The 25,397-nt window shown below is 38.0% G+C and overlaps 1 long non-coding RNA gene across 1 annotated transcript in view; it reads right to left on the bottom strand.

Moving 5' to 3' along the window:
* Positions 1-25,025, bottom strand: part of LOC146003070 (uncharacterized) — a 159,603-nt gene extending 134,578 nt beyond the window's left edge. Inside the window, exons 1-2 of the long non-coding RNA XR_014443776.1 lie at positions 24,847-25,025; positions 20,595-20,775 (exon numbers count right to left, since the gene is read on the bottom strand). This is a non-coding gene — a long non-coding RNA (uncharacterized LOC146003070). The remainder of the gene's footprint in view (positions 1-20,594; positions 20,776-24,846) is intronic.
* Positions 25,026-25,397: the final 372 nt, after the last annotated feature.

Raw genomic sequence — 25,397 nt, 5'->3', positions numbered from 1 at the left:
AAATATATAAGAGCATTTCATGATTTCTTTTTTTTTGTTAGAGAACTCGATGAACATTGAAATAGATAACACAAATACACACAAAGTCATGTTGCAAATTAAACAACATGAAAAATACTTCGCCCAAGAAACCTGTTACCTTGTATAAGTCAAATGCCAATATCATAATAAATATACATAAAATATCCCATAAAATTGAAACAGAGCAAATCTGAATAATTAATAATTACAATTAATGTGATGTTAAAAAATGGACATGAATGAAGCGATTGCAATCTGAAATGAAATGAACAAGAAAATATGAAAACACTTAACGATTATAAGATATGAAAAATACATAACATTACTTTCCAAAAATTTTACCCGTATACACCTATAAATAGTCTATAATATTCCTTGGTTGATGCGTACGAATTATACTGCACTGAATATGATGATAGTATACTTGGTTGCGTTGCACTTATTTTTTTGTTATTTTTTTTTTTTTGGGGGGGGGGAGTAACAATTAAGGAAAGCACTCGGGATGTACACTAGTATGTAGAAGTATTCCAGAGAACACGTAAGACCACTATTTTTTGTACTTAGAGGATAGGTTGGCCATTCCAGTAGATGCCTCATTCCTGAATTCCGAGATGGTACGTAAATTTTGTAGGTTTCCTCGTAAACCATGAAAAATAAAGAAAACCGCAAATTAGAAGGAAAAATAGAAGAAAATAGGAAAGAGAGGAGGAAACATAAAAGGAAGGGAATACAAAAGGAAATAAGAGCACCAATTACAATTTGTTTTTGTTTAAAACAGCCAAATATAGACATTTCCTCAAGAATATACTACAAGTGAAATCAAAGTTACCTTTTGAATTTAATATGAGTTATGCAAATTATAATCTATCTTGAAATAAGCATGTTTTAACAAATGGTTATAAGTTATACAGTGTTCCAACAATGAACCTAAGGGAACACCTTTACATAATAAAAGACACACATTATCAAAAAACCATAATAACCCTTAATATTCTAAGATACACATAACAGTATTAATACGGTCCAACATTCTTATTGTTAAGTGAACCTGTCACTGTTCGTAACTCATGGGACCCGAGGATTGTGGTTGTTTGAAGAGGGACGACGTCGGCAGTACTGTGAGGAATGTCCAGTTCGTCGGCAAAAATTGCAGTATAGCGCTGGAAAATGACGCTGTGGACGATTATAAGTCTGTCCCCGTGACGATTGCAATAGTGAAGCAACATAAGTATCCGACAAATCTACATCAGGTGAAGGCTCATCCCTAATAAAATAAGGCTTGATATGTGCGATATGCACTTTACGAAGAAAGACCTCAGTTTCAGGATCCACCAGAAGAACTGTTACCGGACCCAAAAGCTTGAAGATTTTGGCAGGGCCTGCCCAACGTTCTTGAAGTTTAGCGGTGACTTTCTGAAAGGCATTGCTCTGTGGGAATGTTTTGTACAGAACCATATCCCCTACCTTAAAGGAAGAAGGTTGCCTTTTGGGGTCATATCTGGCTCTCCGCGTAGCCCAAGCCTTTTGTAAATGGTGAAAAGCCTGAGCCCAACATTTAGCACGGTCGGCAGAAGGAGGACCGGCCAATTCTGAGTCTGCTTGAATTTCCCAGAAAAAATTCATGGGCCCATCAATGTCCCGTCCAAACAATATTTGTGATGGGGAAGTTTGAATGCTATCATGTACTGCAGTATTGAAGGCGAAGGAAATAGCATTTAAGTGTACATCCCATTTGGTGTGGTCATCGGAATGATACGCTATTAAGGAGGCCTTTAAGTTACGAATAAATCGTTCAGCCAATGAGGGATTTGGGTAGTAGGAGCTAGTGTAAATATGTTTCACCCGAGATTCAAACAAAAAGGAATTAAAGTGACGGGATCGGAAATAAGAAGCATTATCCGACACCAGTTCGCAAGGAGCCCCAAACACAAGAAACAAAGAGCGAAGCTTTTCCACTATCTGATTTGATGTAGGTCCCCGAAGAGGATAAAGAGAAACCCATTTTGAAAAGGCATCCACCACTACTAGAATATAAGAATGACCCTTTGACGAGCGCACAAGAGGACCAACAAGATCAATATATAAGCGTCGCCAAGGATGTTTTATGATCTCAGATGACAAGAACCCCGGAGGCTTTCGTATGGCCAATTTGGCCTTTTGACAAGTATCACAAGACTTGACATAGGCTTTAATATCTTGAACACAGGATGGCCACCAGAAGACTGACATTATTTTCTTAGTACATTTTTGAATACCCAGATGTGAACCTCCCATAGGCGTATCGTGATAATAGCGACAAATCAGATGTTGAAGAGTGTGAGGTACAACAACTAAGGAAGCTGAAGAGCGTGGAGGTTGCCAAACAAGTAAGTCATGATACAGAGCATAATGTTTATATTTTTGACCTGCACGTAATTGTTCTACTATTGGTTGTAAATTTGAATCTTTTTGTTGAAGATCAAAAATATCGGATTTACTAAAGGGGATAATTTGGAATTTAGGTGCCGCACAAGCAAGAGAGGTAACTGGTAAAGGAGAAACCTGGAATTCCTCAGGTGAGTACATCCGAGACAAACAATCGGCAACAGGATTTAGTCGAGATGCGATATGTTCGACTGAATACGAAAATCGCGACAGGTACAGCAACCATCTCCCAAATTTGCCATATTGCTCAGGGTGTCGTAGAAGCCAGGAAAGAGCCTGATTATCGGTCTGAAGGGTAAAATGCTTCTCTGTTAAATAAGTCTCGAACTTTTTGAATCCATAAACGATCGCGCAACATTCGGCCTCGTATATGGATTGTCGACGTTCCATATCGGTCCGCTTACGAGAAGCAAACGCAATAGGGCGTAAAGACCCATCAGGCATACGTTGATTAAGAGTAGCCCCTAATGCCAAACCCGAAGCGTCACATTGGAGGACAAATTCCTTAGAAAAGTCCGGTAAGGCTAAAACCGTATGCTCAAGAAAAACCTGCTTGAGGTGATCAAATTGTTGTTGGTCACTCTCTGACCATGTGAAGGCTATGCCCTTTTTCTTTTTATCTGTAAGAAAAGAAGTCAACTCTGAATATGATGGAATGAAGCGGGAATAATATCCCAATAATCCAAGAAGACGCTGGACAGCTTTAAGGTTCTTAGGAGGGGGTATGTCCTGAATCGCAGAGATACGATCGGGGTCTAAGACAAGCTGTCCCTCCCGTAAAATGTATCCTAAGTATTTAACTTCCTTTTGCATCCATTTGGACTTAATGGGATTAACAGTTAATCCAGCTTCTCGGAATGCTTGAAGAACCAATTGTAGATGTTGCAGGTGAGTTTCCTCATCCGGACTAAAGATCAAGACGTCATCGGCATATGTGACCAGGAATTTAAATTTATATGGACCCAAAATTTTATCTAAAGCACGCGTCAAAAGTTGAGTACCCAGATTGATACCAAAGGGAACCCTGGTATACCGGTATTGACCGAAAGAGGTGACAAACGCCGTTAAGTCTTTACTGGGCTCATCCAGCCGTATCTGATGGAAACTTTGACAGAGATCCAAGCAAGAAAATACCCGAGCCGATTGTAAATGTTGGAATATCAAATCAATACGACTTTGTGGAAAGTTGTCATAGGCGATCAGTCTATTTAAATGCTTGTAACTACATACCAGGCGATGTCCACCATCCTTCTTATCAACAAGGAAACAAGGGGATGCGTAAGGAGAGGCGCAGGCCTCTATGATGTTCTGATCCATCAACTCCTGAATTTGTTGACGTAGAATGGCCGTTTGTGTAGGGTTTAATTGAAAGGGCTTAGAACGAAAGGGAACATTAGTAATTAAAGGAATAGACACTGGTTCCAGTGTACAACTGCCAACACGTTCTGTGACTACATCGTCATATGCACGTAATAAACTTGTTATATTAGAGGGAACCTCCATTAACTGAGGAGGACTATCGTCTTCCGGAGACCGTGCCTGGTGTTGCGCGGTGGGAGGTACGGACGAGGCAAAAGGAATGAGATCAGTGGAATAGGGAAAAGAAACAAGTAAATGTTCAAAAGAAATAGTACCCTTGGAATGAGAAAAAAAATCTGAACCAAGGATAACGGGAAGGGGTAAATTGTCTGAGATCCAAAATTTCCATTTCCAGGACAAACCCTGTAACTTCAAGGTCAATACAACACTTGTGTCAAGGCGAATAGCCTGACTATTGACCGTTTGTAACGTGCGAGTAGTGTCTGCACGAACGGGAGGTCTGGGGCGTAAGCTAGCCAAAAATCCCCTTGCAATCAAGGACACGGAACTTCCCGAATCGAGAAGAATGCGACTCGGTGTGGAATTCAAGGTGGCATTAAGAATCGGTACAGCTGTCTCAATAATAGTCATGGGGTGTTCAATATGCGTTAAGGTGGTAGCCGCCGGTACCGAAACGTGTTGAGTGCCCAAATGTGAACACACAGGATTCGGTAAATCAACACTAGTCCGTGGGACCACATGAGAAGGAAACTCGTCCGACGTATCCAGGGTTTCCAAAGGAGGGGTAGGGGAAGGAAATGTAGATCTAGTCGGTAGTGGATGTTCTACAGGAACAAGCAATGGGGTTGGGGGTGAGGCACCCAAGTGTGAGGTGTATTCCTCGGACTGTTGCTCTACGCGACGTAATTCCATGGGCCATATTTCTCTAGATAAATTGATGAAATTGACCATAGAAGTGGGCCGATTAAAACCCATTAAAAGTAGACGGGTAGCATCTTGTAAATTTAACAGGACCGATTCCAAAAGACTAGATTCGGACCAATCAATGGGTAATATGTGAAAAGCGTCAAAAACGTCATGCAAATAGCTAGAAAGAAATTCATCGGTTTTCTGAGGACGCATTAGATATTTGTTCAATAAGATCTGCAATTTTGAAAAGGGAACCAAACGATACCAAATAACTCGTGTGAAAGTTGGCCAGGGAAATTTCTCAATAAGAGAGGTGTACCAAACCTCCCGAAGTAGTCCCATAGTGGATGAAAACGCCATTAACAATAAGGATTCTAGATCCAAAAGATTAAGTTTAAAGGTTTTATGTATAGTTAGCAAAAAATGGAACAATTGTTCGGGGTCTGAACCATCAGTAAGCGGTAAAGTTTGTAAAAGTTCTGTTGCTGCGGAATATCTAATATGGTTTGTAACATGTGAATAATCGGGGGGTAAAAAGAGTTCTCTGGGTGTATGAAGATGCGGGGTCTGCTGAAAGGGGGAAGGTTGTATAGTCACTGGCGGAAATGGGAAGGTCGACGAGCCGTGCACATGGTCAGGAAGAGGGGTTGACATTATTGAAATCACTCGAAAAATCTGTTCCAAATTCCAAAGAGTAAATAACCAAAACAAAAGGGGAAATGGTACTATCCCATACGAGATAACAATACGGAACTGCAACATAAGGAAAATATAAATATAAAAGAAATATAATCGACTGCAGACCTTTTGTAAAACCAACTAGCCCTCCCAATATTACTAAACCAAACGTCCAGGAAAGGGGAAAAAGGAAAAGTTCTAGTGGGGGGGGGGGAATCTGTTGTGATGCTAACCAAATTGCAAAAATGAGGAAAAAAAAAAATTTCCAAAATTAAGCCCGATAAATTCTTCCTTTGCAAAAAAGAAATAATATATAGAAGGTACAACCAAACGTCCCGGAAAGGGGAGAAAGAAAAAGGTTCTAATGGGGGGGGGGAAAATTTTTTTATTAAAAAAAAGAAGTGAATCCAAGCTTTTCTTACTTTTCTTTCTTTTAAGACGTAAAGCGGAAAAGTAAGTCTGGAAAACCAGATCTGCTACCAAAACTTTGTAACGTATTAGGTGGGCGCTCAATTAATTAGCAAAAAATGGGAGAAGACGTGCAAAGAGGCCGTGGACGCAAATTACGCGTGCCCAACCTAACGGTTACAAATGTTGTTGTTTTGAGGTTAATGGTACGTATTTTGTACGACCGCCACAGTCTCGAGTGAGAACCAATTTAATGAGTACAATGAGACACGTTAAACAAGCGACTTCTTCGTACCGACGTCAAAACTCGCCCCCCTCCTTCTCTCTTACGATCACGTAAACCTTAAATTAGAACATAAGTGTTGCCACGACTCCATATTCGAACAACCACAAGCTCATGTTTGTGCAATTTATAATCTAAGGTACAGTTTTTTTGGTATGGCAAACAAACACGTACTACAAAATTTAGTTTGTGACGCGTGGTCAATTTTATTGTATTAACCTCGCCACGAAGTATGGTTAATATTCCTTGTCATTCAATAACAAATACATCCACGTACTACAACAATTCTTTCTTTTGGTGAATTGGACAAATGTTCAAAAGTTTGACATTTCCTTGTAACAATATAATAAATTAGTTGAACGAATAACACATGTACATAAACGTACGATCGGTACAAAAATACCGTTAAAAGTTACAACATCAATTCTTGGCTTTGTAAGACCACAACTTTTCTTGGGAAAAGTGACCCCCTCGATTCCTTTGATGCTCTTATTCTTTTGTCAAAAATGCATAAGGTGCTTACTTGTTTGCTCGAGTGCCAACGAAAATTACTTAATTGTATTCCCCTCCTTTTTTTTTTAATATCCCTGATTAATTACAGTCAGTGCTTGCCTTGCGAATAAAGGGAATGGAACAAAAGTCACGTCATGACCAATCAGTGCAACCGCGACGACGCGATGCAAATTGGGGAGAAAACGTCGATGAACTTCTCATTTGAGCTTTTCCTTTTCTGACGTTCCGGCGGGTATCGCAACTCGTGATTAGTCGCTGAGTGACACGTTCATTTGTCGGGAAAAAACACTTCACTGTTCACTGAGTTAATGGTTGCAAAAGTACATACCTCAAAACGGGACCAATTGGGCTGCGTGGCACATCAGTGGTGGTTATTAGAGAACCGAACGAGACCTTCCAATAGTCCTGTCCACAATCATCCACAGTATCTTGTCCTGTCGTCTCTATACTTCCTTCTCGTAATTGCCAAATTACGTCTTCAAAACTCCAGGTTTCGTTTCCAACATGTGCGAACGACGATCAAAACGGCCAATTGTCAAAACAGATCCACATGGTCGTATCCACTGCTTACTGTAGTTTCTCCAGAAATGTCAACTATAAACTCCACGTATCCTTCGTAAATCAAGTGCGAAAACAAGGGGGCAACTCCACGACGTGTTTGAATGAAATGGCGTGGTCCCCTTCTACCTCAGATCATCGAAAGCCCAACTGAGGCATGTCTAGCGATACGAGTTCCTGCTCGCACCCACAAGTCGAGATCGTGACTTCCTGCTCCCGTGCAACTGACGAACTGCTTTTTTCTTTTCGATCGTGATCACACAAAAAAAAAGGAATTACCACTGAGGGCCTCTAGCGGTCAATCGTCAAAACTGGTCGCCAAATAACAGACTGACGCACAGGCGTACCGAAGAATGAGGGGAAATGTGGGGGCTTTTCCACGCAATAAATTAACGTAATACTTTTTATTACAGTTTGCGGGGAAAAACGTCACAAATTCTGGATGGTAAAAATTTCCCAGGTGGGAATTTGTCGTAACCATGGTACCGGGTTCGTGAGTGAACCACAGAGCTACCAGGAGCAGATTGATAGGGAATCGTCCACGGACGTCCCTGGGCTGGCCACATTTTTGATGGAATGGGCCTCCCTAAAATCCGACATCGAACCTTCCGCCACGCGGAATGCCGGACGCTCCTGATACCATAGCGCCAGTCCGACGCGGGTAACCGCGACGGAACTAGGGCGCAGTTTCCTCTGCATTTTACATGTCGCTGATTACCGACCCAAACTTGAAGTCGATAAATTTAATCGAATTCATCCTCATGTTAGACTAAACATCTATCATGGCATATATAAATTCTTCTCCCCCCCATTAATGCAAAAAAAAACTTTAAGCCCTATGTATTTTCAAAAATAATTTTGGCAAGGACATACCAAAAAAACTAAACTAATGAGCAAAATTTTGGGGTGGGATTTGACCATGTGTCAATATTTGGGGTGGGGTTGAATTTAAAACTGATTGTTGAAACCTCTACTAGATAACATTCTATTTTCTCATGGCATTTCCGAGGAAATGGATGAGAAGCCCAAATCTCCACCACGTAACGAGCTTTGGGCTGGGGTTAATTTAAACTGGCTAACAAACTCTTTTCTCATCGCATTTCCGAAAAAATGGATGAGAAGCCCAAATCTCCACCACGTAACGAACCTTAAAGTTCGTGGGATCTTAAGAGTATCTAGCAGGTTAACCAGTTAACTGATGGGGTGATGTAAACTACTCATCATTCATCCTCTTGATGAGACCACTCGTCATTAGCATGACGAGTTATTGCTTGGCATGCGAAAGGTACAAATTACACAAAGGAATTAAACTACTGAAAAGACAATGGCAACTCGTTGGATTTTGTGAACCGTTGAACCTGTATCATGGCTGGGTGAAGGATAATTACCTGTCTAACTGAAGTCTCTGAGCTGAATCAAAATAGCGAAGTCCTCTGTAAGCTTCTAACTTGTTGACCAAAGCGTGCTTCCACTATCGACCTCCTGTCTTGCTGACCTCCTCTCTCTACCAACCCAATTCCCAAAGTCCAGCCCCTTCCCAGCTTGTCTCACCTCTATATTCCCTGGCCATCGAGCTCTTCCTCGATGCCGAATCGCCGAATCGTGTTTATTATAATTGCTACCATGCAAACCGCTGACACCATAACCAGAAGTGTTACCTGTTCCTGAATGCTCAGGAGGTTTGCATGGCACAACACAATGCATTGTAAACATGCCTAAGAGGCTTGAGACAGCTGAGAAAAACAAGTGAATGCCCTGGTCAACATGAAGCGTTCAGAGAGACTTAATAAAATAAACATACAATCTTAGGGATTGATACGATATATTGATACAAACACCGAGCTTCGAACATGTGCAGTAAGCCAATTTGATAAGACCTTGTTTAAATTAATGGTTAATTCAGTGCATGGCAAAACTATAGAAAATGTTAGAAAGATTAGTGATGTTAAATTAGTTACCGACCCCAGCCGGAGCAAAAAATTGGTGGCAAAACCTAATTTTAATTATAGAAGAATTTATGATGAGAATATGACACTTTTTAATATGAAAAAAACAAAGATTAAGTTTGATAAACCTATTTATGTAGGGGCTGTGATATTAGAATTAGCCAAATTACATATGCTGGAACTTTATTATGATGTGTTGAAACCTTTTTATGGTAATAATATAAAATTAATGTACATGGACACAGATAGTTTTATTTTTGATATTCAAACAGAAGATGTTTATAAAGATATATCACAGCCTGAATTGTTTAAATATTTTGATACTAGTGAACATACAAAAATTCAACCCCACAACAAAAAGGTGCCTGGCAAGTTAAAAGATGAGACACTTGGCGATGTTATTGCAGGATTTGCTGGGTTAAGGGCCAAGATATATAGTTTTAAAACATGTAGTGGTGGTGTTACTAAAAAAGCCAAGGGTATAGGTAGAGTAATTGTAGACAAAGAGCTTGAATTTAAAGATTATGAAGATTGTCTTAAATCGCAGAATTTAATTAGAACAACAGAATGTAGAATCCAGAGTGTGGATCACTTGTTGACTACAAATATTGTAAGAAAAGTGGCTCTGGACCCACATGACGATAAGAGATGCATTATATCATGTGGCATACATACTCTACCATGGGGTCATTGTGACTTAAGAAGTGGCAATCAATGCCCAATCACAGAGCATGATTTGAAATAAATAAACATGCCAATGAATTTATTTGGATTTAAAAAACAAGCTATTATGGACTTGCCAACACCAGCACCCTCTCCTGATATAAAATCTAAATTAAGTGGTTTCTTAATTATTCATCTAAATAGCATACTTACAGATGTTGATGATAAAACAGGTAAAACATTATATATATTTAACAATCATTTAAACCACTAACAATTACCTGTAGGTGGTCAATTACAATTTATTACAACTCCCGAGGGTGATGTCAAGGTTTCAGTAGGGAGAAATATTTATAGAATTAAGCACTCAAACATGATTTCTGGCACTGTATATACTGTCTCTGTCGGTGACTGTTTATATATTGAGGTCCCGGGATACTATGACAAACTTATACCTTTTTTTATAGAATTAAGAATTAGATATTTTATAATAAATAACCACTAAAACAAAAAACAAAAAATGCCTAATGATATATTTGGCCATACAAGGCGCGAAGATCACAGTGATGAGATTCTGATGCTTGATGTCAGAGTTAAAAAATTAAGAAGTGATTTACAAGCTCTACAAACCACACTCAATGCCAGTCTTCAACTAGAGATTACAAATTTACAATCACAATGCATGGACCCTCTTCTTAAAATTGACTCAGAACTTAAATTGTTGCTTCAAAAATATACTGACTTGGCAACATTAGATAATTTTCAAAGTTTAGAGGAGGCTGTATCGGCTCTTCAAGCCAAATTAAAGACTCAGACTACCAACTCTGAGCAATTGAAACAGCAACTAGAAGAGCAGATTGGTAGTGTCCAGACACAGCTCCAAACAATTGTCAAAAGCATAAAGTCACAAGAAGATTTTGATCTAGTAATTTCTACTCTAAATGAACAGATTCAATCACTACAGATTCCTAATCTGGACCCCTTGAACAATGCCATAACCGAGGTTAAAGAAAAAATTGAGACACCTGAGAATTTTATGGACAACCTACCATCTTCTGATGCTCTGAGTGCTATTACTCGTAGTGTTGCCAACATCAAGCTGCAACTTGAGACATATGAAGATTTTGGAAAAATTCAAAGTACCATAACCCATCTTGAGGGTACCATAGCAGCAGTACAAAGTGATCTGACAAATGTACAAGAAACTCTAGAATCTCGCCTACCTGGTATTGTAGACAGCCTTGTCAGTGTCCAGCAACAGATCACCAAACTTGAAAACCTCAACACTGAATCTGAGCTATCTCATTTTCATCACTTGATCGATGATATCCAAACAAAACTTGAAATTTTACAACAATCAACACCTACTCAGGCAGACATAGCCCTGCTCCAAGATGCTATGCGTAGTGTGGCTGATGCCAGTGAATTAAATACTATGAAATTGGCCCTGGAATCTTTGCAGAATACTGTTGTCAATCTGCATACATCACAGGAACTTAAAAATATTAAAGGAGCAGTGAATCACATATTGAAATCAGAAGATATCAAAAATATCCAGACAGAGATCAAACAACTTACTCAGACAGTGGCTACTCTACCAACCAATCAACATATTAATGAACTGCATGCCCTGTTTGAGGATATCAGAAGACAAGTTCATGATCTTACAGCCCAAAATTCAAAATTGGCGGTTGTTGAAAATTTACAGCAAATTGTAGCCAACATCAAGCAACAGTTAGGGACTATGGAATCCAACCAAGCAAATGCTCTGTCTGTTTTTACCACCCAGCTTCAAGAAATTGTGCAACAATACAAAAAACTTGCTGTGGACATAAGAATTAAACCAGGTCACGATGAGATTGTTAGGACTATTAATGAGCATCTTGAATCTGTAACAAGTAGATTGCTTACAGCAGAAAAAGAAATAACTGGTCTAATCGAAAATCCTAAGGATATAGTAATTCTTGAATTATACAGTATCCCAAACAAAGAATATGATTCACCATTTACACCAGGTGGCAAAATATATATGTTGTCCCCTGCACAATTTTATTACCAGTTTTTTGTTGGAGGCACACTCAGACCAATCAAGATCAAATACTGGTTACAACCACAGGCACACCACTATCTTACTTTATCAATAACCAATGCTGACAACAAACCAAAGGTCACCAGCGTAGAGTTAGAGGATTTTACAGACTCCAATACATTAGAGACAGCTTATGTTAAAGATGATGGTTCTCTTGAATTTAATATACAAATCGGAGCCAAACTATATTTAGAAAATCCTGTGGTATCTGCTGCTGAACACCCTATAGTTGCAATATTCTTGTTTACATACTATGTCTAGACAAATTATTGTTGATGAATTACACAGACCAGCTAGACGTAACTATAAGCGACTGCCAGTAGTTACAAAAGGCATAGATGATTTATGGCGGTCTGACTTGGTTGAAATGGCCCCTCATGGGGGAGAGCTGAAAAATTTAGACAAAATCAACAAAGGCTACAAGTATATACTTACTGTTATAGATACATTTTCAAAATATGCCTGGGGTTCGCCGCTCAAATCTAAGACTGGAAAATGTGTTACAGAAGCCTTCAGGACAATTATTAAACAGTGTGGAAGATCACCACGCTATCTACAAACGGATAATGGCAAAGAATTCTATAATTTGGTGTTCCAACAATTTATTAAAAGCCAGTCAATAAAACATTACTCAAGTTATAGCGATCTCAAAGCCTCTATTGTAGAAAAGATTTAACAGAACTCTAAAAAATCATATGTATAAACAATTTACCCTTCAAGTTAATTATAAATGGCTTACTATCCTACCGGAACTTCTAGATCGATATAACAACTCGGTCCATTCCACAATCAACATGAGGCCCTCTGAGGTAACTTCATCTGATGAGCAGAAATTGATCAGCACTGTTTACTATCCTAGATATCAGCCAACAACCAAAAAAGCTAAATTCAAGGTTGGTGATCAAGTAAGAATCAGCAAATATAAGCACTTATTCAAGAGAGGTTTTACCAGAAACTGGAGTACTGAATTATTTACAGTGGTTCAAGTTAAACCTGGGACCCGTAACACATATATAATAAAAGACCATCGAGGAGAAATTCTCAAAGGCAGGTTCTATGAAGAAGAACTCAACAAAACTAAACAGCCTGACACATATGTTATAGAAAAAGTCATGCGCAAAAAAGGCAACAAGATACTGGTCAAATGGCTAGGACTCCCAGAACACAGCTGGATCGAGGCAGACAAAGTGATACTATGAACACCTGGGATGTTATAAAGAGACTACCAGATCCTGAACAGCAGACTAAGAGAAATGATAATCTGCTACCTGATAATATTAGATGTCTTATTGTTGGGCCATCGGCTTGTGGTAAAACTACACTAATGATTGATAATTTTTTATTGGCACCAAACTGGTTAGACTGGAAAAACAGGCACTTGTATGTCTTCTCTAAGAGTTTAGAACAATTAAAATATCAGCAGCTGATGAAGCTATATGATGGACTGGATATAGCCACTTTTGAATCAGATGTTAACCCACTCTATGACTGTCTCGATAACTCTGTTGTTGTATTTGATGATATTATACTGGAAAACCAAAACAAGGTTAGAAATTTTTTACACAGGGCCGACACAAAAACATAGATTGCTTCTACCTGGCACAGACTTTTTCTATAAATACCAAAACAGTTGATAAGAGACAACAGCAATTTTATATGTGTGTTTCATCAAGACCATACCAACCTCAAACACATACATGATGAATATGTAGGTGGGGACTTGAGTTACAATAATTTTTGCAGTAGGTGCTGGAACCAGGACAGCTATGGATTTGTTACAATTAATATGACAAGGAAACCCAATAGTGGTAAATATAGAAATAAAATTAACAATTTTCTAGATATTAAAACATATATAAATAACCATGAAAAGACCAATAATTGATGATCTTAAATTAAGAGACTATCTTGTAAAAAGATTTAAGGGATGGAAATCAGAAAACCGAGGTATTTATGAACAACACAAGCGCTATTAGTGAACTAGGTAAAAATATTAAAACTGTTACAGAGCAGAACCAAAATTTGATCACAGAGCTTGTACCGGTAGCTGCTAGGAACATATTAGATTATCCAATCACTCCACTTTCTAGTATTCATACACCTAGTCCTGTTCCTCCTCGAAGAATTGAGGCTAGTCAGGATCCTATTGAATTGGGTCTTCTTGCTCAAAAATATTTAAGCACACCTAAAGACAACAAAGATGAGGTTTTTGGTTTATATGCTGACACAGAACTTGATGGTAGCATTATACATAGAATTGGCAATTTTAGGGTAACATTTATGGGGGATGATCTAATAGTATATTCAGAATCTCATCTTGGAGAAAGAGGTGCTTTTGTTAAGTATCCTGGCACACCTGGATTGTGGGAACTGATGACTCGTAAGAGACCTGGCAGCTATACAGATCAAGACTATGAGCACTACAAAGAAATATTAATAAAATCAGATGCTCTATACCAGAACAATGATCTCACACAAAAAAGAGTCAAGTCTAGTAGTGGAGCAAAATACAACAATTTAATTAAGCCCATATGGTCACAGATCAAGACAGGTAGTGGAATCAAACAGTACAACAGCCTGCCTAAAGAATTTGTCTGGGTTGACGATGTCAGGAAACTCGTAGATAGGTTGCTGGTCATAGCTGGGGAAGAAAATGCCGGTAACCACAATTTTTACAATGAAAAGGTTGGAATTATGGACATGATAAGCACCAAATTGTCTAATTTTATAGTTAATGACACTAAGGGGATTGGATATCTTATAAAAATTATTAATACTCTACCCCCCAAATTTTGGAATATCTCCGAGGGTCGGGGGCTGGTTAATGACATCATAAACAAGTTGCCATTTGAGCTACACATACCAGGCTATCAGTATTGTGGTCCAGGTACCAAACTAGATCATAGACTAAACAGAGGAGACCCTGGTGTTAATCCCCTAGATGCTGCTTGTAGAGACCATGACATAGCATACAACACACATACCAATCTTGACAAGCGACATGTGGCAGACAAAAAATTAGAAGAGGCTGCATTTGGTAGATTTGTAAGCGAAGATGCTTCTTTGGGTGAGAGAATATCAGCATTGGGGACCACCATAGCTATGAACACTAAACAAACACTGGGGTGGGGGTTGTAATAGATTAAATAAATTAGCTACAATTTAATTGAACTAGTTAATCCCAGAATATGTATATAATAAACCAACAATGAAAGCCAAAGGTGTTTTGTATCAAATACCTTATGCAGGTCTTAAATCTCTTAGAACTATTGATAGTCTTCTAACCAAAAAGCAGCGCAAGAAAAAAAGTTCTTGTCTTGCCAAGGGCCATGGTATGAAATTATTACTTAGTACCCCCCAATTAAAAAAATTACAGAAATCTAGAAAAAAATCACATTTAGGGGGCTTCATATTTAGTATCCCAGCTATCTTAGCAGCCCTCGGTGCAGTTTGCAGCTTAGCAGGGGGATTGGCTGCCATAGCAAAAACAGTAATAGATGCCAAGAAGAATAAGGCAGAATTAGATGAACAAAAGCGCCATAATCTGGCTATGGAAAAACAAGGCAAAGGTCTTTAGAGAGCCACAAATAAGTTTAAAAAAAACAAGAGCCGCTTACCAACCAAGATATTGAAGCTTTAATTAAGCCACTGGGCATCAAAAATTTTAGAGGTGTGTACATGTCTGATTCTTTACCAGAACAACCACTCAAAAAAGAGTGTGGCATAGTCAATTTGGATAAGTACAAAAATCAGGGCACTCACTGGATTTGTTATCTTAAATATTTAAACAATGAGGCATTTGTGTTTGATTCATTTGGAGGTGTTCCACCTGAGAATTTAGTAAAATATCTAAAATCAACTAATCTTTATTACAATAATGCCCGTGTTCAAAACTTCAAAGATGTTAATTGTGGACATCTGTGTTTATCTATTCTTAGATATCTGTCTCAAATAAATAAACCATCAATTGAAAATTTTCAAGAAGCCTTGTGGTATCTAAAACATCATGGGGGTATTCCATCTTACCAGCCAAAATTCAATATTGAAGCTCAGACTACATGATGATATAGTATATCCCAAAACAATAGCTCTCAGAGCATTCTATGGCATGTACTTGATCCCTAATATTACACACCATAACAACAAGATTTCAGTTGGTGAACAAAACATTGTCATCACTCCAGGGCAGTATAATCTGTCTACTCTAAATGCTCAGTTACCCAGAGTTCTAGTGTTAACTCAAAATTCTGTCACTCACAGAGTAGAGATTGTGTCTGCTACAGAGACAATAGATCTGGGTACTATAGGAGAGCTATTAGGCTTCCAGAACAACACAAAACTTGAACCTGCCATTAAACACACTGCCATTAATATACCAAAATTCTTAGCCATAGAGACTCTAAATATTCACTGTAATGTGGCCGAGGGTATGATCACCAAATCAGATGGCATAGGCACTCACAAACAAACTGGCATCATTGCAACATTCAAACCTAACTCTGAATTTATGGAACCAATCATCTACACTCCATCACCAACATTATATTTTCCTGTGTGCCATAATAGAATAGACTATATTGAGTTGATGGTCACTAATGAAAAAGAAGAATTAGTTGATTTTGCTGGAGCTACAACAACTGCTATCATAGAAATTAGTATTTAAATAAAAATACATACAAAATAAATAAATAAATAAATAAATAAAATGGAAAATATTGAGAGTTATGAGCTACAATCATTCCCTCCAAACCGGAGGACCTTTGCAAATTTAAATCAAGCCAACACAGAGATTGAGGTTGACCTTGATGTAGGGGATAGCTTTATACACCCTCACAGAGCAGACTTATATATCAAATTTGATGTTGTAAAGCTTGATGGTACAGATTATCCAGCTAACTCAAATATAAGACTGGTAGACAATTTTGTGCCACATCTGTTCTCTGAAATCGGGATCAGAAAACATGGTGTTGTTATAAGGAGAGTAGACTACCCTGGTATTACATCTACTGCTTTGGCCACACTAAAATTATCCAAGACCGAGGCCTCATACTACAAAATAGGTGGATTTGAGGCTGGTGATAAAATATTAACCAAGAGCCACACAGTAATGTTTCCTATGCGCCTGTTGCCTGGATTCTTCTCAGATTACAAAGATATTATGTGGAAGGGTGGTTTAAGAATTACATTTAGAAGAGCTGCCAATGATAATAATACTAGTACAAAAATATTTTAATCAAGTATTTAAGATTATATTTTACAGTGTACTACTGTGTAGTTAACTAAAACCAAAGCAGTGTCGAAAAGGACATATTTTTAATAAGCTTATGAATAACAATCTGGCAGATTCAGGTGTAGCAAAATCATTCTAAGAGGGGGGTCATACTTTCTCAAAAACTTTTCTTGTACAAAAATCTTAAATTTGATAGAGGAGGACACTTAAGCAATAAGCTTTTATAGGCATCTTAGCCTAATTTTAGCACAGGCAAGACCTCATACATTCTCGTCCCAGTAATATAGTAAATACCACTACTAATAATACAAATATTATAGATCGATTGTACATTAATCTCATATTTTCTGAGCTAAACGTGCTCAGGTATCTATTTAGTAAATAATGATTACCCTAAATTTACATATTGTTTATTATTTTTGAATATTCACTTGTCATAGAAACTTTGTATTCGTTGAATTGAAGTTTTAAGTCCACTTTATGCACAGAATAGCTAATCGGGACAGGACTTACAATTTGGTTGGTTGCTTGATTGATTTGGTGTTTTAAGTCCACTTTATGCACAGTAAGGCTAATTGGGACTGGACCTACTGTTTAAAGTGGGATCCGAACCACTTGTGCCTCCACCGGGTATCGAACCCGGGACCCCTTGATTACAATGCAACGACGCTACCACTGCGCCATCGGGGAGGCCAGGACTTACAATTTAAAGTGAGATCTGAACCAACGTGCCATGTACCTCCACCGTGTATCGAACCCGGAACCTATTTATTACAAGATGATGACGTTACCACCATACCATCCGGGAGGCCCTTGTCATAGAAACGTATGAAACATGGAACGCGAAGTCCAACCACATACTTGACATGTCCAATGCGAACACAACTGGTGGACCACCAGCATAACATACATCTTTCAAAACCTTCTTTGTGTTGTAATGGGCCGCCAAGCTCCCTTAGGTGCAACACGAAATGATGTCATATAGTTTGGAGAGATATCCATCCAAATTTAGCTGGGAAAATTTTTGTCTCGTAAATTCATGTAGCATATGGATGAGAGGGGCTGCAGTCTTTCTCACTTTGTTTTCAATGTCAGTGGAATATTCTTATACTCTTGTCATGATAGATATCAAAACGAAAGAGGTATCCACGGAAGGTTTTCAAGCACCACGCAGGCTTTATAACCAAATCCTTTAGGTTTACCTGTAATAAATAGCTTCCACGAATTTTTTCCATAATACGGGATCACAGACTCAACAAGGCTGAGCTACTGTACAGGCACAAAATGTTCCATGAAATGGTCATCTATGATTACTATTATTTTATTACATTTATTATTATTATTATTGTTATTATTAAAATAAAATATAAATTATAAGCAATAGAAATAAATAAATCATGCAAAAGACGAGAAAAGCCTTTATAACTTACATTGCATGCTTTACATGCAATAATAAAAGAATAAATGCAGTAATTGCTACTGTATCTGCATAGCATTACCATATGGTAACGCGACCGTTATGAGCAAACATCGAGCAAGTGATGCAAATTCTTGAACAGAAAACTTAATACGTTTTTCATTACATGTGTTTACTAAATGCTGAAAACATTCAGAACTACATAATGAAAGACAATCAGATAAAAACACTATATTTACTTTCCAGCGTATGACATATTGAATAAAGAAATCGAAGGTCAAAACAAATTCATCCTCTCACAACAAAGCCGTTACCTGGACCGAAACAAATGGTCTCAAATACAAGTTTTATGCTTCCTAGAGCGACTTCTGGCACTAGGTTTGCCTACACACTCAATATAGACAAGCCTCTAGCACGAAAGTGTGTTGAGTTTTACAATATGGTAACGCTATGCGTTTAAGGGGTTGGTAAAAAATCCTGAATTTCACAAACGCTCAAGACATATTGCAGTGCGTTATTAGTTAAATGTGGTACACATTGATGTTAAAAGTCGGGTAGCAGACATTCTCACGAAACCATTAGCAAAAGTTAGGTTTGCTAAATTATGTGGCTTAATTGGAGTGGGAAATGAAAAGTATTGTACTTATTGTTATATTAAAGTCTAACATAATGTTTTTTGTAAAATGAAAAAAAAGCTTCTGCAAGTTGTTTTCGAGGGGAAGTGTTGAACGTTGTACAAAAGATACACTTTTTCAACATGGTGAAATTGACTTATCAATTTGTATTTTCTCCGTAGTGAGTAGTCTGTGTTGTCGAAGAATGTTGTCGTGTACATCGCGCCACGGTCGGTCGCATTGGACACTAATAAAGTGTTAATTAACTGTTAGCACTTGTTGTTACTCTTCGTAAAACCAACGTTCAGAAATATTTGGGCTGAGGTTCAACAGATATTCTATGTCTTTGTCAGTATTTTAATATGCTGTCATATTAGCTACAGCATCCTAAGTATCGTTACTCTTTTGGATTTGGCTTAGGTAAGACTCAGAAATTATTGTCTTCATTAGGGTGACCAGATTTTCTGAAACGAAAAGCAGAACATCCATGGGTGTGTACTAAAATATTAATCAATGCTGAGAATATACGTGGCTCTTGCCACAGCTGCAGTAATCATCTCATCAATGCATCAAACATGCAAATCCACAGAATTGGTCTATATATAATTTAAAAAAGTTCCGGTGCATATGCTTTTAGTCATCACTCAGTACCTTGCTTATTACATGCACAGACTGCACGCAATATCTGCTTCTTAGCAAGAAATATACGTAAGTTTCACAGTAAGAGTAAGTAGCAAGCGAATCGAGAGTGAAAATTTGTAGATCTACTAGTATTTCTTTGCAAACTAACAATACTATTAATTTAAAAGGCACTAACAGTTTTACAGAAGTAAGTAATTCGCCTGGGTGTTTGGCAGGACATTTCGCAGGACATTTAGTACGACGCTGTTGGAAAATACGATATATTTGTTTTTTTGGAGTAGCATCGCAGGCTGCAGGACATGACCCTCAGAAAAGGACTGTTCTGTGAAAATCAGGACGTCTGGTCACCCTAGTTTTCATGTCGCCTGTCTTAACAATCGTTTCATGAGTTCCTGAAAGTTATGTCAGATCGTTTGGTGTGATGGGTTGTATACATACAGGTTAAATTTTCAGAAATTAAGCGCTTTCGTCGTAATTTTTACTTGTTTTGTTGCATTTACCAGCACCCAACCTTTAGTGAAGTTGTTTTGGGGTACCATGTACAGAAATTTAAAATAATGAAAGCGTCTTATCCTTACATAATGTCACCGAGAGGTTATTGCTGATTGCCAAATTCGTTCCTAATGCATCAGATTACTATTTAATGTGATTTTTTGAGGAAATCAAACATAAAATACACATAATTACATAGTTACATAGGCAATAACATGCGAGAAATGAAACTTCAGATTATGTATGAATGAATGTGGGCGACAAACATTAGAAATTATATAAGTAAAGATACTTCTACTTATGACCATGAGGAAGGTAAGATTATAAGGGTTCAGAGGCAAGATAACTTTAGAAATGAGACGAGCAAGGTCAGGAAATTCACTTTACCTTTTGAAGTAAAGGGACAGTCAATTTCTTGTTTCTTCTAATACTGTAATGAGGGGTAGAAATATTTCCGCAAAGGTGACATGTGTTGTTCATTTCTTCTTCGGTTATTCCTTGAGGGAAAGAGAAGAGCAGAACTTGATGTAGATTTTCTCCTTATTTTCCCTTTCAATTTTTCTGGCGTCTGCAACAATACCAACAAATATTAAATAAAATTAATTTAATAGCACTATACTTGATATTATTACACGTTATCACACTTGAGGAGCAGCAAGAAATATCCATACGCTTTTCTTTTCTGGTGGATGTACAGGTCTCTCTACCGATTCGCTGTGCCAGCATTTTGTCAGAATAATAAGTGATGAAAATTGGATATACGTATATTTGATTATATTTTTTATTGTTTTGTATGTTATGTAATTCCCTGATTGTCACAGATACGCAAACAAGATGGCGCGACAGCAATTGAATGAAAGGTTCAAACTACCGACAGCCCCGACCTGGCTACCAAATGTCTCAGGCGGAAGATCATCCAACCAGTTACGGGGTAACGTGTGGTGAGCACGACGAACCACCAGTCTTTGTTATAGATTTACATGATCGGGTTACGCTAATCATTCATAGCTCTACAATTTCCTCACGATGGTGGGGAGCCACCGGTCCCATACACATGCCGAAATCTCAAGAGGAAAGTTGTTACGCTTTCCCCAGGAGGCTCGGACCAGCGCGCGTCCCGTAGACCGAACCCAAAGCTTTACGCATTGTCCGCGGTGCCACAAAAAGGGACAATTGGTGTTATTTTGTTAGCGTATGGATAATTTAATTACTGGTACATACACAATTGTCATACGCTGGGTTCAAACCAGGGGCGGCGCCAGAATTTTTCGACCGGGTGGACAGAAGCTGCATATTGAAAAATTAGGGTGGGCAGTACAAACGTAAGGCATTAGGTGAGTTTGACTAACACGTATCCCCCCCTCTCTCACTCGATATTTCCCCCTTGCCTTGCGTAGAAAGCGATTTGGACACGAGCAATTCATCAATCCTAATCATTGTATATTTATAGATCATTTGGGCTGTAAGTGTGACCTTTTCGACCACACTCAAATGTCAACTTCCCTCCTGAATAGTACACCCTGGAAACTGTATTCTTGTAGGCAAATGAATCTCTGGCGCCTGTAACCGCAGTCAAGATAATCCTCTTGGTGTTTTGTGTCTCCTTTATTTTTATTTTTTTGTTCGTCCCTTCATGACGTTCATCTAATTACCATTCAACCTCACCGTCACCATTGGACAAAACTAGCAGAAAATAGACTTGAAAACAATGAGTCAAATCAGTCTTGATTACTTTTCACAAATAGAGTATCAACAGTTCATAGCACTTCGGAAGTTGAGATAGTAATTTAAACTCCACAATCCTTAATTTTTTATCAAACAACGACGAACAACGATGTGCAGTGGTAGCTTCGCCGCCTGGTAATCAAGAGGTCCTGCGTTCGACTCTCGATGGAGGCACATAGTGGTTCGAATCTCACTTTAAACTCTAGGTCAAGTCCCGATTAGCCTTACTGTGCATAAAGTGGACTTAAAACAGCAATTCAATCAATCAAACGACGTGGTTTTATCTATGTCTCAGATATTTTTGTCCGTACGTGAAAGAAACAGTTTAAATCTCAAGCAATCCATGGGTGTCCGGTAGGAGGGGGTCCAAGCGAGGCACGCCCCCCTGGAGAATGGGTCTTACCATAAACTTATACATTACAGACATATATATTTCATTTCATTCACAGTAATTTATGCTAATTATTGAAAGGGTGCTGCAGGAACATGATAGCTTCCATTTAAATAAGGTATTTTTTTTAGGGGCAGCACTATTATCGGGGGAATATGTCTCGTTTGCCTCCCCTGGAACAAGTTACCATGCTTGTCCCTCGCTGGAAAAAAATGCTGCGGATGTCCACGGACAAATCATAATAATAGTGTAACCGACCTCTTAAATGGACGCATCTTATGTTATGATAAATTGATACGGTTGACGGAGTTCTTTCTGTATATCGTCTCTCCAATCGCATAACGCTCTCGTCTTATAATTAAGGGTCCTGGGTTCAATCTCCAGTGGAAGACAGACAACGCACCCTCGTTAGGGTTACAGTTTGAAATGATGATATAGGGACAATTAGCCTATTTGAGCATCTTGACTTAAAGAAAAAAAATAACTCCTGGATTATTGTCCTGATTATTTCTTTTTTTTAATTTAATTTGGTTGCCTTATTATAGGTCTCTGACACCCTCGAGTCAAGGTTTCTTTCCACCCCCTTCTTCCTCTTCTTTGAAATTGATGCAAGTTAATCATAAGAACTACATAACTGATGGTGCAAATGTATATGTTGGAAGAGAACTTGTAAATAGTGCTAGCCACTAATTACATCAGTTCAGTAACACTATAAATTTTTCCAAACCTACAAAACTGTTACATTAAAATTTGGCCACCTCGGTATGGTACTACTGTAATTGTGATTACTCGTTATTAATTATTAGAACAAATTAGAAATTGTAATTTTAGAATCATTGCATTAATTGAAGATTACAGTTATGTAAAAAGAAACTGTGTTAGAATCAAAATACCCGCGGAGTGGTTATCGGAGTGCGTTATGACGCTAGAGGTCCCGGGTTCGAATCCCGGTCTGAGCATGGGTGTTTTTGTGAGTGTCCATCATAATCATTCATACTCATCATTTCGATTAACGAAAATATGTTTTTTTGTTTATTGTTTATTACTTTGATCAGGTCGATATTTATGTGGAGGGCCGGTGCTGACAACATCAAAAACTCACTCCCATCTATGTACAGTTTCAGTTAGTCTATAACCTTTAGCCCAAGTCATATCAGATGGTTAGTTATACTTTTTATACTTCCACATTCCTAATATCTTTTTTTCTTCAACATATGGCTAATTTCAAAGCATTTTTTCCCATTGAAACCTGGGAGCTGCAACCCTCCAAATCCTCCTAAATCCTGATGAACTCTTGATCATATACTTGTGAGTATCCCATAAAACGTACTAAGCCTGTTCATTGCTTCTAATCATAGCAGTGTTCTTTAGATTGCATTTTTAAAAAAGAGTTCTGAGAGTTCCTTTCCAATGACAAAATTAAGGAAGTAGAAAGAAAAGCTTAAATTAATTTAATTCAACAAGCTATTTGCTCTAATCTTCGTAAACTTACATATTAGAGAAAAGTTTCTCCAAATGACAGCAAAACTTGTTATGGGATGAAGCTTGTGAACTTTCTAGTATGGACAATATTCACAAGTAAAATATACGTACATGGACTGAGGACCAGCCTATACTTACAGAACCATTTACATTTCCTAATTGTATATATGTATTGAATTTGATTGGGTGGGCAATCGGGTGAGCACAGGGATTTTTGGGTGGGCGCTGCCCACCGGTGCCCACCCCTGTCGCCGTCCCTGGTTCAAACCACACCGAACACACAGCGTTATTATATTACACCGCATATTATGTTACTACCTTACATAACACATAAAAATACATAACATACAATTTAATAGAAGCTAGCAAGAAGCAGGCACGTATCTAGATATGTATTGGGGGGGGGCGAACCAAGTATCTTAAACTAACAATAATAATAATAATTGAATATTAATAATATTGTTTAAATTTAAATAATTATATCAAATTAAATAAAATAGTATTAATTATAATATCCAAATGAATAATATTTTTGTTAGATGAGTAGGTAAAAAGACGATGCAAGGATAGTGATATAACAGCTCGTATTCAGTATGTAGCTTACGAAAAGTTAAGGTCTGAAGAATTTGTAGAAGAAACGACTGCCCTCGCAAGAAAAATAATGTCAAATAGATAAAGAATGGAATATTTATTGAATATCAAAAAAGGATGTTAAATCCAGTTGACGAAAAATAAGTTCCTGGTAATATTTTATGCATATTATTATAAATAATAATAAATCTTGCATAAATCTTCTTTGGTACTGTCATTCAAAGTAGTATGATCCCAACATAAGTCTTACTTTCCAATTAGTTCGGCGGACATAAATAACCCTTCCTTAAACAAATAAATTTTCATTATTTAATTTTAGTTATTTCATCATTTTCATTATTTTATTTAGTACTTCGTAAATCTTTCAGTGGGGGTTCGGACCCTCTGCACCCCCTAAATACGTCCTTGACACGAAGGTACTCATCACTGAATTTAGAGATTAACCCTTACCTTGCACTCCGACGACTTTCAAACGTTCTTGTAATCCTTTCCTTTCCACTTGGATAGGCGTCGTTTATATTTAGATGTCTTCAATAACTATCTCAAAGCAATAGGTGTGTTTGTTAACATGGAATTACAAAGTTCTCCAGTTTGAACAGAACCATGTAGTCGTCGCGTGCGTCCCCAGCCGCTCCTAGCCAAGTAATCACTCGCAGTGGTCGGGGAAACCCCGAAGTCAGTGTTGCCAAGTTTAGGAACACATATTGTATGTGGAACACTAAACTTCATTGAATACATGGGATAATACAAGCTAGATCAAACAGGTCATGGTAACGTAAGATTTTAATGAATTTTCTGAAAACTTAGTATTCGATATTTCACTTCTATTCTGTAAGAATTTGATGTAATTGTGATGATGAAGTAAGTATAGGCAGAAGCGCTATTCGGTATCCCAGTGTTGTGCATGTACATATCATATTGATTGAAACACAAACTTACAACCTTGAACTAAGACATCAATACCCTGTACCCAGGCCTATGCACGCAAACAAGCAGTCAAT

Source organism: Lepisma saccharinum, chromosome 19 (genome assembly GCF_977018435.1).
Source record: "Lepisma saccharinum chromosome 19, izLepSacc3.1, whole genome shotgun sequence".
Lineage (NCBI taxonomy): Eukaryota > Metazoa > Arthropoda > Insecta > Zygentoma > Lepismatidae > Lepisma > Lepisma saccharinum.
Note: the sequence above shows the minus strand (reverse complement) of the source record. Positions and strands in the feature narration are given on the sequence as shown.